Source organism: Leopardus geoffroyi, chromosome A2 (assembly GCF_018350155.1).
Source record: "Leopardus geoffroyi isolate Oge1 chromosome A2, O.geoffroyi_Oge1_pat1.0, whole genome shotgun sequence".
Taxonomy (NCBI): Eukaryota; Metazoa; Chordata; class Mammalia; order Carnivora; family Felidae; genus Leopardus; species Leopardus geoffroyi.
Window position 1 is genome coordinate 136,408,317 of NC_059331.1, and position 14,117 is coordinate 136,422,433.

A 14,117-nucleotide genomic window follows, 5' to 3' on the forward strand; every position below is an offset into this window, starting at 1 on the left:
ATGTAACCTTGGGCTGTTTATTTTACTCCCCTCGGTCTTTACCAGTAACGAGAGGATAACAGAGGATCCAATCCGGGGTTCTGGTTTTGTTATTCTGAAGGATTAATGAAATAACGCACGTAAGGCACTTAGCTGGGTACCCGAACAAGAGTAAACATATAATAATTAATAGCTATCATTTTAATGATGACCACTAGTTCTCTCTTGTTTTTGTCTGTTTTTACATCATTTAGGCTATCTCACTGGAGAAATGGGAAGTTGTGAGTCAGATGTCAAGTGCTGAAGTTTCCATTTTAGAGCTGGGGGATTGTCTTCAGGCGTGCAGGCACGCATTTACAACTCTTCTGTCTCTTCTATTGCATCACACCCCTTAAGGAAAAAGCCCTGTGCCCCTAATTGTGCATTATGCTAGAGCCCCCTTCATGGATGTGGAAGGTCAAGCACTGAGGGTGCACTCGTGAAATACAGTATATGAAGTAAAACAGAATCAACACGCTATGGATGGAAATGAAATCATCATCCAACATGTACAGAAACACACATAAATACAACACTCTGCTGGCAGAGAAAATAATAATGAATTCTTTTAAGAGATGTGTTTTAAAGGATTACAGAGCAGAAAGCAAAGACAAAACAAAATACAATGGAATCCTATTTCAGCATCACCCTTTAACATAAAAAAATCAGTTCTTATGTAAGTCAAATGATGTGTTCTGAAGCACCACATTTAGAGAATGGAGATACTGTTATGCCATTAACTTTATAAGCTCTGCCCTTATTAATGGATGTGTTTTTCAACTTTCAGGGTAAATTTAGATACGACCATGCAGCCTTAAAATAAACAAATCTGCACAAGCCATTCATTTGCTGAAGTTCCAACTCATATTCTTTACGTTTTCTAAAGCTTCTAGATAATGAATAAATTGGCAAAATTTTCCAACAAAGTAAGTAATCCCACCAGAAAATGTATCAAAGTTTGTGATATTCTGGGGAACTAGCAAAATAGTCATCTGGTAAAGAGATGACTTAGAACACCCGTAAGAAAATATGCTCCCAATGATTAAAGAGTATAATTTTATTTGACCATTGAAAATAAGTGTTTGAAAAAATAAGGCTTCTGTAGTCTGATATTGTCAAGAGAAGAAACCAACCACTCATGGGGACTGAATATTGCTGTACCAAGGACACCAGCAGGAATTCTGCAGTTACCCGCCACCCCCCCCCACCCCCCCAACCTCACTTCATGTATACTGGATCACATTCCTGTTTCTGAGAATTCCCAAATAGGTATTCCCCCCACTTTTTTATTATTCACATCATCATGACTGCACAGAAGCATTTTCTTATTAGGCTTTAATCATCTAGGACTTTTGACTCATAACAAGGGGAAGAAAAAAAAAAAAAAAACCCAGCATGAAACATCTTGCCTAAAATGAACCCATAAAGAATTATCCAAACAAACCAGCCAACCTCAGGGGGATGCAAGGTAACTTCCTTGAAATGTTTCAATTATTTCGGGAATAATGTAGTTTGCCAATATGATAATTCCGGAAAGGCCTATTTTTTTTGTGCCTAGAGAAATGAAATGTGGAAACAGCAGTGGGTGGGTGTGGGAACACTGTTAACATAACCAACCCCATCCAAAAATTTTAAAGTGAAAAACAACGAAATAAAGGCAGTGTCTTATCTGCTGGGGAGAATATAACACATAATGTCTGTGGCAGAGGTTGTGATTAAAAATTTTAAACACAGTCCTTTCCATAACCTAAGAAACATTAGTTGGCTTGGTTATAAATACAATTCCCCAGGACATAGGGAGAGAATACGGGAGAGAGAGCTCTTAGTGCTGAGCCACCTCCCCAACTCCCAACGGAACCAGCCTTGGTCACCGTGGAGTAACTCACCAAACGCAAGAACTGCTGAGCATCTGGAAAACTTAAACAGAAAGCTCTTAATATTCTCACCATCTACCAGCTGAAGATGACTCATTCCATATCAACAACAATCACGGGAAAAGGAATGTCAAGGGTTTGAAAGCAGTCTATTCAAACCCTGCCAGTAATTTTACCACCATTAAACGTTCCCCAGTCCTTGCAAGAATGTATACCTACTGCTACTTCCCACAGCAAACCAGAAATCCACTGCAGTTGCCAGAAAAGGACCACCACATAGATCTTGCGGCAGCCCTGGGAGGAAGCAGAGTCCCGGGAGGCAGACTTCCTCATACACCTGCAATAAACATGAGCCCATCGGACAGGTGGCAGATGCACAAACTGTAGGTCAGACACCTCTAGCTACTCTTAAGTCAGAGGACCAGGGACCTATGCAAAGGTGAGGGGAAGACATGATCTTGTTCAAGGAACAGATCTCAGCAGGACAAGTGTCATTTGCAGGAATGGGGTGAGAATCCACTTTAGATCACACAACGTTGTCTTCATTGCACTTGACACAAAAACGGCTGTGAAATGCTTTATAAACCATCAACTGTAATGCATAGGTTGGTTGGTATTAACATACAATCATCCATCACAGGCCTAACCATCTCAAATCACATTGGTGAAAATGCTCAACTATTTATGTTTCTGCGAGACCTTTTCTGTTTACATTACACCATTTATTCAATGAGAGCTCAAGTTATGTCTATGCAAGAGCCATTTTTCTCCAGCAACCAGCTTCCCTAGTCCTATTCCACGGGGCATTTGTGAGCAGAAAGGGAAGGGGGTAGTATACCTTAAGTAGTCTCTAATAGAGAATAAATTATAGAATAGTGTAAATATATGCGACACATTATGAAACAGTGAACTGTGGCATCTCTTCCAAAGGAGTTTAGACCAAGATGAATGGCAATCATTTCCTGAGTCTCCAACACAATTTATGACTGGCTATGATCAATTTCTGAAAAGAGTAGATATGAACTATATGTTTAAAGTCTATTCTTGTAAGAATCCATTTTCTCTTCTCTAAGCTATGCCACCCACTTTCTCACTGAAAGTGGAGCATGAGTCTGAAAGCCTCTGTGGCCTCAGAGCAGATGACACCACTCATCTGTGTAGGTGGCACATTACAGGGCTCACTGGAACTTGCTGCAGGAAGGAGATTGGGACCCTGCCATTCCCACCCCCTCTATCCTGGAACAGCTACTGAAGGCATCTGTTTCTGTCCTTTAATATCTTCAGTCTCCCATTAATATTCATGGAGAACACAAGGATAGTAAAAATAACAGTTAGGATGGGACTGAGGTCATCACTCTCTGCCAAAACATGTCAGTTCTTAAAACACTGATCAGTTACACAGAAACGTTGATCAGACAGAACTAAAGCCTGTGGTCACAGTCCCTCAGCCAGAGTAGACAACATTACCGTTCACACTAAAGGCAATCATGACCTTTCATCCGAATGTCTGTGCTTTATATACAAGATGATGATGCCATTAAACTTCCCAGAAGACATACATCCCTACAAGCAACTGGACTAGGAATGGGGCATCCACACACACTCTTTTACCCATTCCTTGGAGTGCCTGTCTCCCCCCATCTGGCTGGCCAGAAGGAAAGGCCTCAGGTATAATTTAACTTCCTCTATGCTACGATAAATGTTCCAAATAGGAATCACAACCACAGACCTGGTTACAAGAGCTTCATGCTCAAACCAAGTGACCTTACCACACAACAATATTCATAAAAGAGAAGCTGTCAGATACACACGAGGCATCATGATAATGTCTGAGTGGATTTAGGATAGCCATGCATTTAGCAGATCGCTCTAAAATCATATTGTACTTGCCTGTGAATGTACAGACTGTTTTGCCTGCGAAGTCTATTTTTAAATATTGGTACAAGGCACTTGCAGCTGTGTTTGAAAAGTAAAGGATAACATGTACTTGACATTAAGCCTGTCATCCACAGAAACAATTTCTACTCTATCACATATAAATAACAGTATCAACAAAGAGTCCACCAAAATGACAAAAGCAAAATCAACCTTTGTAAGAAAAAAATCTTAATAGCCCATTTCCAAAATAATACTTTTTGAAGCTAATTTAGTATGAACAGTCCTAATTTTATTATTTCCCTATGTTAAAATGACTTTAAAAGATTTCACACACAACACATATGATGTACACAACATGCTACCAAATTATTTTTCTTTCAAGGAAGATAATCAAATAAATGCACCTGTAAAGGTGATCTAGGTTATAGTATTTTTGCCATGGTTATGTTGAGTCACAAAATCATGCTAGGAGGCCAAGAGCAAGTGCTCCATGGGTATCTTCTAAGGTCAAGAAATTCATCAGCACCATGACAGACTAACAATCTACCCTAGGATTCATAAGCCCATCAAACCCCTATCTGAGTGGAAGGCCCAAAAACATACTGGAACACACTATGCATGAAGTATTCCTAGTCCTTTCCTCTCTTTGTCAAGAACTAGATTTGGAAATAAGAGCAAAGAATTAGAAATCAAACATATAGCCACTGGAAGAAATACTGTCCTCAGAGCTGATGCATTATTTGGAGGGAGAAGAGACCCAGGAAGGCATTAGAGCCACTCAACAGCTAAGAGTTTTGCAAAGCATTGGACTGTTCTTCCTTCATCACAAAAGCTTGTCATAGAACAAACACCACTCTTCTTTGGCTTTATGGCCTAGAAGGCTGCCTGTTCCTCACAGGAAATAAACACTTCTCAGTCTGAATTAATTGAAAAATGTTTTTGTTTCACAAAGTAGTAATAAGAACTTACATTTGAACTACTCTTTGGGGATAAAGAGTCTGGATTACTAAATGGTCAAAGAATCCTACTGGTTAGAAAAAGGCTAATGATGTTTCCACATGTAAGTTTTTTGGGTTTTTTGGTAAGATATAATTCTAGCCATGGATGAAATATTTACTGGTTATTACACTTTCACTTTTAATTCAAACACTTAGAAAAAGAGAAAACATATAAGTGGCTTATGTAAGACTTTAGTCCCCTGTATTCAATCAGAACATTGCCAGTATCCCAGAGCACCTGAATCATGTGGATAAGCAATGGGATCAGAACTCACCATTTGTTTCTTGGGGCTCTGGGTGGCTCAGTCAGTTAAGCGTCCAACTTCAGCTCAGGTCATGATCTCACGGTTCGTGAGTCTGAGCCCCACATCAGGGTCTCCACTGACAGTAAGGAGCCTGTTTGGGATTGTCTCTTTCCCTCTCTCTCTGCCCCTCCCCCTGTCTCTCTCTCTACAAAAATAAATAAGCTTTTAAAAAAAAAAAAAAAAAAGCAAGCAAGAAAGAAAAGAGCTCACAATTTCTTAATATCCTTGGCTCGAACAGCCATTACCAGAACGCTCCCTCAACATCCTCATGTCCTCGGACTTTATCACGACTACAAAGAGACCGCATTCTCCCCTAGTTCATCTTCCACTCCCCAAGCACTGTTTCTCGCAGTCCAGTGGAAAGTTCATGTTTCTTCAGATGCTTCTTCAGTTACTTCTCTACACAGTAAGCTTGGGTCCTTTCAGCATCTGCCATCTGTGCTCTCTCGGAATGCTGAACAATGCTAAAGCACATTAATAGCTCACTCTGAAGCCAGTACACATTTCAAGCCTCCAAGCTCATCTGGGCCCAAGGAGCCAAGATCACTACGGGTTCAGTGAGTCACAGTGGTAAGAAGGAGGCCTATCCTCCAATGTGTCCCTGGTTTCATGGTGGACATGCCAAACCTTCTCTAGGATCCTAACTCACCGTTCTCCTCCTTGTGACATTCACCTTTGCTTTCCTCTTCGTATTGTGATCTCTTCCCAGTAATCTCAAAGTTCTCCATTATTACCTTTCTCAAAGGAAACTGTTTCTTTGCCCCTCTAAGGTTGTTAATCCCATCTATGCCTCACCTTCCCTTACTACATCCTTTTATCTCCAAGCACTACAAATGGTCCTCCCTGACCAAAACTACCTCTTCCAGAACCTTACATCCAACTGCCTGCCAAATAGGTTACCCTGGGTGTTCCAGTAAGGCCAGAAAATTCATCAAGTACCAAACTGAACTCTTCATCTTCTCCCCTGGACACCTTTACCTTACATATTCCCTGTCTGGGCTGTGGTACCACCACACTAGAAACTCACCTGAGTGTCAACAGAGAAACCACTTTCACTCCTCTCGTACCCACAGCCAGTCAGTCCAGGCTCATCATTGCTGCCTTGCAAGAGTTTCTCATATGTGTCCCCTCCCAACTATCCCAGCCATCACTGCCTTCCTCTGGCCCCTTGTCACCTTCATACTAACACTTGCAACAATCTCCTGCTTGGTCTCCACACCTCTGTCTCTCCAATCAATCTTACTCTTTGCTCCTAAGAAGGATTACTCCAAAATGCAGGTGTAAGGAACTGATCAAAATCTGTCCAGAGTTATTACTTAACAATAAGGCCCAAACTTTCATGAAGGTCCTCCATGATCTGACCTCTTATTCTATCTCTACTCTTATTTTTTCAATGTTTATTTATTTTGAGAAGGAAAAAGAGAGAGAGAGAGAGCAAGCAGAGGAGGGACAGAGAGAGAGGGAGAGACTCCCAAACAGGCTCCGCACCACCAGTGCAGAGCCCAATGCAGGACTCAGTCCCACGAATTGTGAGTTCAGGTCCTGATCCAAAACCAAGAGTCAGATGCTTAACTGACTAAGCCACCCAGGCCACCCTCTACTCTCCTTTTTTACATACCAGCACCCACCCTCCTCCTCTTTACCTCCTAAGATTTCTAATAACTGCATTTTCTTATTTTCTGTATTCTTTATATTCTGGCATCTAGGGAGAGAGATTCCTCCCAGAGCTAGCCAGTTGTTAAAGACAGCCCATGACTCTCCTGTGACTGTGACCTCTAGATGCAAACCAACCAATGCAGGGCCCATGGCCCCTCTGTCTGCCTCCTTTAGCAGACTCTCACACATGCAGCCACTCTCCCCTGCCCTAACCATCACCCCCCGGCCAGGTACAGCCAGGTACTCAACAAAGAGGGGCAGTCTCTCCACCCTGGAGCCTCCTGAAAGTATCCATAAGTCTGCTTACCTTGCTTTACCCATTCCTTCCCATGGAAACCACAATGAAGACTTCTTGTCCATACTTTCCCTCACTCCTTCTGCCTCCAGACTGATTCCGGTGCTTCCCCATGTGGCCCTGTCTGGCAATGCTGGGCCTACTTCTACAGACCAGAGTATAAAAAATTCTCCCCCTACGACAGTCATTTCCATGTTTGTGTCTTACCATATGTGATTAAAACAAATCCTGGGTTAATTTTTAAAACAAGTTTCAACTACAAAACTATTTACAAGGCCCTGACTTCGCTGTGCTGTTGCAGGTCTCTGTGCACATAGCTGGTAAGTTGTATTCTTCCTATGAGAGCCAGTTTCTAGTGTCTTTCTACGTGAAGCCTTTTCTGACCCCCCCCCCCAGTGCCGAACCCCCCTTTGTGCCCCCACTGTACAATGTGTGTGGCTCCTACCCAAACATTTCTGCATCACCACAACTGAGTTATTTGCTTCAAACTCTCCCCCTTCCCTCTCCCCTCCAAAGCCAGGAAGTCAACTACAAGGAGACTGGGCCATACATACTTATGTTTATCATGAGCACTGACCTTGTATACAATAAACAATCAATTCTTTATGAATTTAAATGTACATCAGTAGTGTCAGTACTGAATAGACCAGCTTTGCTGCTTTGAAATTGAGCACTCCAATTAAGAATTTCCAGCTAGAAGGAAAAAAGTTAATCAGTAATATCTTTAGACACAATTTATTCTCATTTAAACTATACCCTGCCCCCCCCCAAAAAAAATACAAATAACATCTTAATGATGGCCCAACCAAACGGACTGACTTTGGAATTTATTTTCCTAAATATATTTGGCTCGGGGTGTGTGATATAAGCTTAGAATAAACAATACGGTACCTTTAAAAAAAAAAATGAGAAGCAGTCTGATTCTGAACCAGGAACTTATGCTAGTTTCCTTTTTATCTTCCTCCTTAAGATTCTTTTATAATTCACTCCAGTTAGGAAATGATACAAAGCACAGATCTAAACAAACTGATTTCTCTTCTCTTCCTTATGAAAGACAATTTAAAATTGGTTGAATTGGTTGCTTAGAATTCAAGGTAAGTACCTAGTCTGAGGCAGAGTATTTATTTATGTCAATTTATAAAAGAACTATAGTAAAATTAACATTTAAAAATGAACAAACATTACTTTTTCAAGTGTTGATCATAAATATCTTGACATCTGGAGAAATCTCACTCAGACCATTCGACTCTACTGCTTTTCAGCAAGTGATGAGTTGCCATAACTTGTTCTATTTTATTTTGAGCACAAATACACAGACTAATTCCTTGGTCCACAGGGAAGGTGCTAGGTTGGGTTTACTTATGTCCTCAAAATAAAATAATTCTGGCCCTTCAAAAGCTACACAAGCAAAAAAGGTTGAGGCTTTGTTTATTTAGAGGTGCCTCTTGGAAATGCCTCAAGTTATGTAACAGCGCTCCAATTTTCCTACTCTCCTCAGATAATTGCCAGCATCAATAAAAGGAAAAACAGCTTACCGTCCTTACTTCCTTAGGTGGAACTGCGAACCTAAGCAGGCCAGCTGTCATGCGTGGATGGACGCTCTAACCAACAAGCCTCCCCACAGAGGGGCAGCTAAAGTGGCGTCAAAAAGTAGCTGCAAGGGCCACCTTCCCTCTCAGCCCCAAGGTCAGCACAGTAAGTTATCAGTGTGTCTTGTCCACATGAAAAGACAGGTACACCAACTCACAAGGCTCACCTTGCTTAAGGCTAAAGGGTCTGGTCGAGCTTTTGGAAAGAAATTGGAGATTCTAGAGATGCAAAGCCACCTAATTCAGTCCCGAATGGACACTCTGGTTTCCAACTGCCTGGATTTGAATTTTGGCGGTAGAATTTCCTAGCTCGGTGGCCTCTGCGAAGTTGCTAAACACCCTAAGCCTCAGTCTCTCATGTGTAAAACCGAGATTATAATACCTAGGTCATAGCCTTGTTGAAAAGCTTAAGGAGATACTTAATGTACAGTGCACAGCATGTTGACTGACACAATGACCAGTGTTCAGTACACTGAACACTGTCACACTTACACACTCAGTGTGTCACACTTACACACTCAGTAAGAGAGGATAAATTATATACCACTTATAAATTACCCAGGCTAAGTCTAGGCTGCAGCATTGGTTAAAGGAGGCTTCATTACTAAGACTGATGTTCCTACTTCTTCCTGTTACTTCAAGTTTTAAGCTCAGGTCACATCCTTGAATTAGCAAGCTAAGAACTACTGCTAAAAACTTTTTAAAGACTATTTTTTAAAGCACTCTTTAAAGATTCGCAGCAAAACTGAGAGGATGGTACAGAGATTTCCCACCCACCTCTGCCCCTACACATGCATAGCCTCTCCCATTACCAACACCTCCCCCCCACCAGAGTGGTACATCTGTTACAACTGATGAACCTACACCGACACGTCATCACCCAAAGTCCATAGTTTACCTCAGAGTTCTCTTGGTCTTGTACATTCTATGGGTTTGGACAATTGTATAACATACATCCATCATTATAGGGTCATACAGAGCAGTTTTGCTGCTCCAAAAGTCCTCTGGGCTCCACCTAATCATCCCTCTTCCCCTCCTCACTCCTGCCACATCACTGATCTTTTGACTCTGTTGCCTTTTCCATAACGTCATATACTTAGAATCGTGCAGTAGGTAGCCTTTTCACATTAGCTCTGTTCACTTAGTAAGATGCATTTAAGGTTTCTCCACATCTTCTCATAGCTTGGTAGCTGATTTCTTTTTAGCACTAAATAATATGCCGTTGTCTGCATGTACCACAGCCTATCCATTCACTACTGAAGGACGTCTTGGTTGTGTCCATGTTTTGGCAGTTACGAATAAAGCTCCTATAAATCCCTGTGCATGTTTTTGCGTGGACCTAAGTTTTCAACCCTTTTGGCTAACTACCAAGAAATGGATTGCTGGATTGTATGGTAAGAGTATGTTTAGTTTTATAAGAAACCTCCAAACTGTCTTCCCAATTGGCTGCACCATTTTGCATTCCCACCAGCAGGGAAAGACAGCTCCCGCTGTTGCTGCACATCTTCACCAGCATTTAGTGTTCTCATTGTTTGGACTTTGGTCATTCCGATCGCTATGTAGAGCTGAAATTTTTATCATTTCAAGGGGTTTTTTTCCTTCACGTATTTCTCTTTATAAAACTGAGTGATCTTTAAGAATACTGAGAGGGTTAATAAATGTAATTCTTGTAGAAGGTACCTTAATCCTCCAGCTCTACCAGCGCTGTACTTTTCAGAGAAACCAGGGCCAGTCTTTTGCCTGAGAAGAGTTAACCTGAAGAAATCAGAGTTGAGAAATGGAGAGAGTGAGACTAAGTGCTGACCGACATCATTTGAGTCCTTGAGTCTAGCTAGCCATTCCTAAAAGCTAGACTTACTCCTGTAACTTTTCAATTACATGAGCCAATATATTCTTGGGAGCGATTTGGTTTCTGTTCCTTGCAACCCCCAAATTTGTCAATAACAAAGCACTAAACTCCACACTTTTGTAATGACAATACCAACAATTACAACAAAATGGTCACTTGTTAACATCTGTAAGCCTAATAAACTTTAATGTCACAACCACTAACCCTCACTGACAGATCATTCCAGATTCTTTCTGATTTCTGCTTCTCCTCTCGTGGTACACCCTGGCTACCTTCTTTGCTCTTATACTCTTCCTGTCATTTTCCCTGACCAATCTCTCTACCAACTACCTCTATACAAAGGATGGTCTAGAGGCACCAGAAAGGGGGCCATCCACCTAAGGCTGTGGCCAACAAGGTCCCCTTTCATCTGACCTTTGCCTTCTCAGCCCCACCCTACCACTCTATACCCTAGTTGAGGCCAGCCAACCTACGAAGACGATGACAGGAACAAATCATCATTTAAAATCAGGAAATTTGGGTGTAGTTTGTGATGTGGCAATAGATAACTGGAATATTGGCCTAAGAGATACAATTTCCTGAGGGGAGATACACAGATTCAACCTAGAGGTAAGTACCGCATTAACAAGTTGCTCAGTAGCACTGAACAGTTTAATGCTTTCTACAAATCCTCCAAGCATCACAGTCCATTCTTGGTGTTAGCAACAATCATGGTGAAATGGGAAAAGACTAGACTCTGAGCCTAAAGACCAGAGTTCAGCCACTAAGACAACTGGAGAGTTAACAGTGGCTCCAGTTTCCCATTTAGTAAAACGGAGCATGTTATAAAGAACACATAGCACAAAACAGGAGTATGGTGTGTAAAGTTAACGTTATTATTAAAATAGCTGTATGTGATATCTGACGTCTTGTTTGAGGACATACCTTGGACCACAGGCAATCCTTTTCCTTATACACTATTCAATCATTACAGAAGGAACAGGAAGAATTTTAAAAATTCATTCACATATATTAATTCTGCATTAATCACAGGCCCAATATTTGAAAACTCTCCTACTTATTAAAAGGATTTATAGATCTGAATTCAATCTTTTTTTCCCCCTCAAAAAATGATCAGCTATTTAACAAGTGATCTAGCTTGAAAAATGTACTATTTCATTCATTTCAGGGGTTCAAATATCGCCTTTGATTTTGCCCTTACAAAAATATTAATGAAAACAGTGGCATATAAGATACTGAGAGAAACCTGAATTAGGATAAAGATTTCAGGACTTACTTCTCTAGACTTGTTCTTATAAGCCTTTTTAATAATATGCATTTATGTAGCAGCTGGGAAGCATTGTATCATTTTATTATTCAGAATTTCTTCACTCCCTTAAAGAGTTTCTACGTTTTTGCTTAATAATGTATATGAACATTCCAAATGGGAGCTTTAAAAAAAATCCTCCAAAATGCAATTTCCACAGGTTCATGGTCATTTCCCAGAGAAACATTAAAATTCATTTTAAGGCCTTCTCTAAACACATACCTAAACTAAGAACCTACCTATCATTCTCTTGGTACAAAATCTCATCACGATTAGTAATTTTTTCCCACAATATGTTCCCCCAACCCCTCACCCTGTCTACATCATGAGAGCCAGGTAACCATTAGCTATTACTATTATAATTTACATATGTAGCCTCATTAAATCCTGGCAACCATATTAAGATGGTTATTTATACCCCACTTGTCAAAGTGGTAAATGAGATTTAAGGAATAGAAAGACATTTCCTAAAGTCTCACAGCTAATAAAGGCAAAGTCTGGACTTAGTTCCAAAGCTCTGTATTAATATCACAGAACTGCCTTAATAGAGCATCTTGTAGGTTAGTAAAATCCTCTAATAACAGCTAAAGGGATCACAATAAATGAAATACTTCAACACACTTATAACGTGACAAATCACTATGTTTAATGTGCTAGTAGGTTATTCGTTTTAAGGGGATCCAAACACTTTAGTCTTGTTTTTATTTTTTTTTTAATGTTTATTCACTTTTGAGAGGGTGAGAAAGAGAGGGAGAGGGAGAGGGAGGGAGAAGGAGGGAGAGGAAGGGAGGAGGAAAGAGAGAGAGCGTAAGCAGGGGAGGAGCAGACAGAGAGAGGGAGACACAGAATCTGAAGTAGGCTCCAGGCTCTGAGCCTGATGTGGGGCTTGAACCCACAAACCACGAGATCATGACCTGAGCTGAACTAAGATGCTTAACCAACTGAGCTACGTAGGTCCTCCCACTTTACTCTTACTAAAGTGCTCTTATGAGCATTCTAGCCACACAGTTAGTGTAATAAAAATGCTACTTCTATCTCGAGAAGAAATAAGGTCAAACCTCTGACTTCAGGAGTCACATGGCAGAGCGGAGCCTGGTCCTGGTTCTACCTTCCACTCCAGTCCTGTTAGTGATTGGACCCCAGCCACACAGCCCCACCCTACCATACCTCAGTTTGTCATCCACAGCACTATACCTCAGGTCCCACCAAGTAACACATCTTTACTTCTACGAAATCACCCAAAGATGGTTTTAAAAACAGCCTTTACCCATCAAATATTTTTATGATAATTAACTCCAATAACAAATTACATTGACCAAATCATCAAATTTAATTAATCTCAACTTCTAAAGTTACAACTCAACCTATTCTCCTGATTCCGAAAGTTTCACTCTAAGTTATGTAGAGTATAAAAATTAACACACACATTATACATGTGTATGTGTATATACGTACACACAAATATATACACATACATACATGAACACCTGTTCATACATTTCATAAACAGGGCATATTTTAAAGGTTTTGAAGACTGAGAAGCACAATACCATAACTAAGCAACACAAGTTTATTGAACCCATAGGCTTTTGAAACATTTCTAGTTCCAGAAATAGACTAGATGGGAAAAACTACCTTTTGTGAAGAGTAGAACCCTGGGTCACAACCAACTCCTGTGTCAACGAATCAAGGGAGAAGGGCTATTTCTGATTCCCATCAGCATCCCCCAGCACCACAGTGGGGTCAGGCACATCACGAGATCAAAAATGAATAAATAAGTCCTTTCCACCCTCGAACAATGACCTCCTCACACATGTAAACTATTATCACACAGGCGCATAATCTATAAGCACATCCCTGGGATGGTGCAGGGTCATCTTACATGGTTATCGCTTGCTTTGGTGGCAGAGTATGGTTCTAGCTCTTTGGAAAGCAGTCTGGAATTCTCCTGTGGGCAATTATTTCCATTGCCACTGGGGAAAGCTGTGTTTTCCAGCAGGAAATGTGAATTATGAGGATGAATGCTAAGTAATTGAGACTGCTCAGTGTGGGGTCCAGAGGAACAATGGGTGTAGGCAGGACACAGCTGAACATGAGCAAGCTATTTTTCAAAAGCCAATTATCTAACCAGCAGTTCTCCAACTTTTTGGTCTCGGGATTACTCTTAAAAATTATTAAAGAGCCAAATAACTTGTTTATGTGGATTATAGCTGTTGCCATTTATCTTATTAGAAATTAAAACCGAGAGGGGTGCCTGGGTGGCTCAGTCAGTTAAGCATCCGACTTCGGCTCAGGTCATGATCTTGCAGTTCATGAGTTTGAGCCTTGCATCAGGTTCTACGCTGACAG

General features: G+C 40.9%; 1 protein-coding gene across 7 annotated transcripts in view; it reads right to left on the reverse strand.

Moving 5' to 3' along the window:
• The window catches only part of CTTNBP2 (cortactin binding protein 2), a 166,926-nt gene that overhangs the window by 99,834 nt on the left and 52,975 nt on the right, over positions 1-14,117 (reverse strand). Inside the window, exon 2 of one of the 7 annotated variants that reach the window (XM_045495411.1) lies at positions 10,294-10,368. The exons of the other annotated variants lie outside the window; for them this stretch is intronic. The gene's annotated coding sequence lies outside the window, so the exon portion shown is untranslated. The remainder of the gene's footprint in view (positions 1-10,293; positions 10,369-14,117) is intronic. 7 annotated transcript variants of the gene reach the window in all.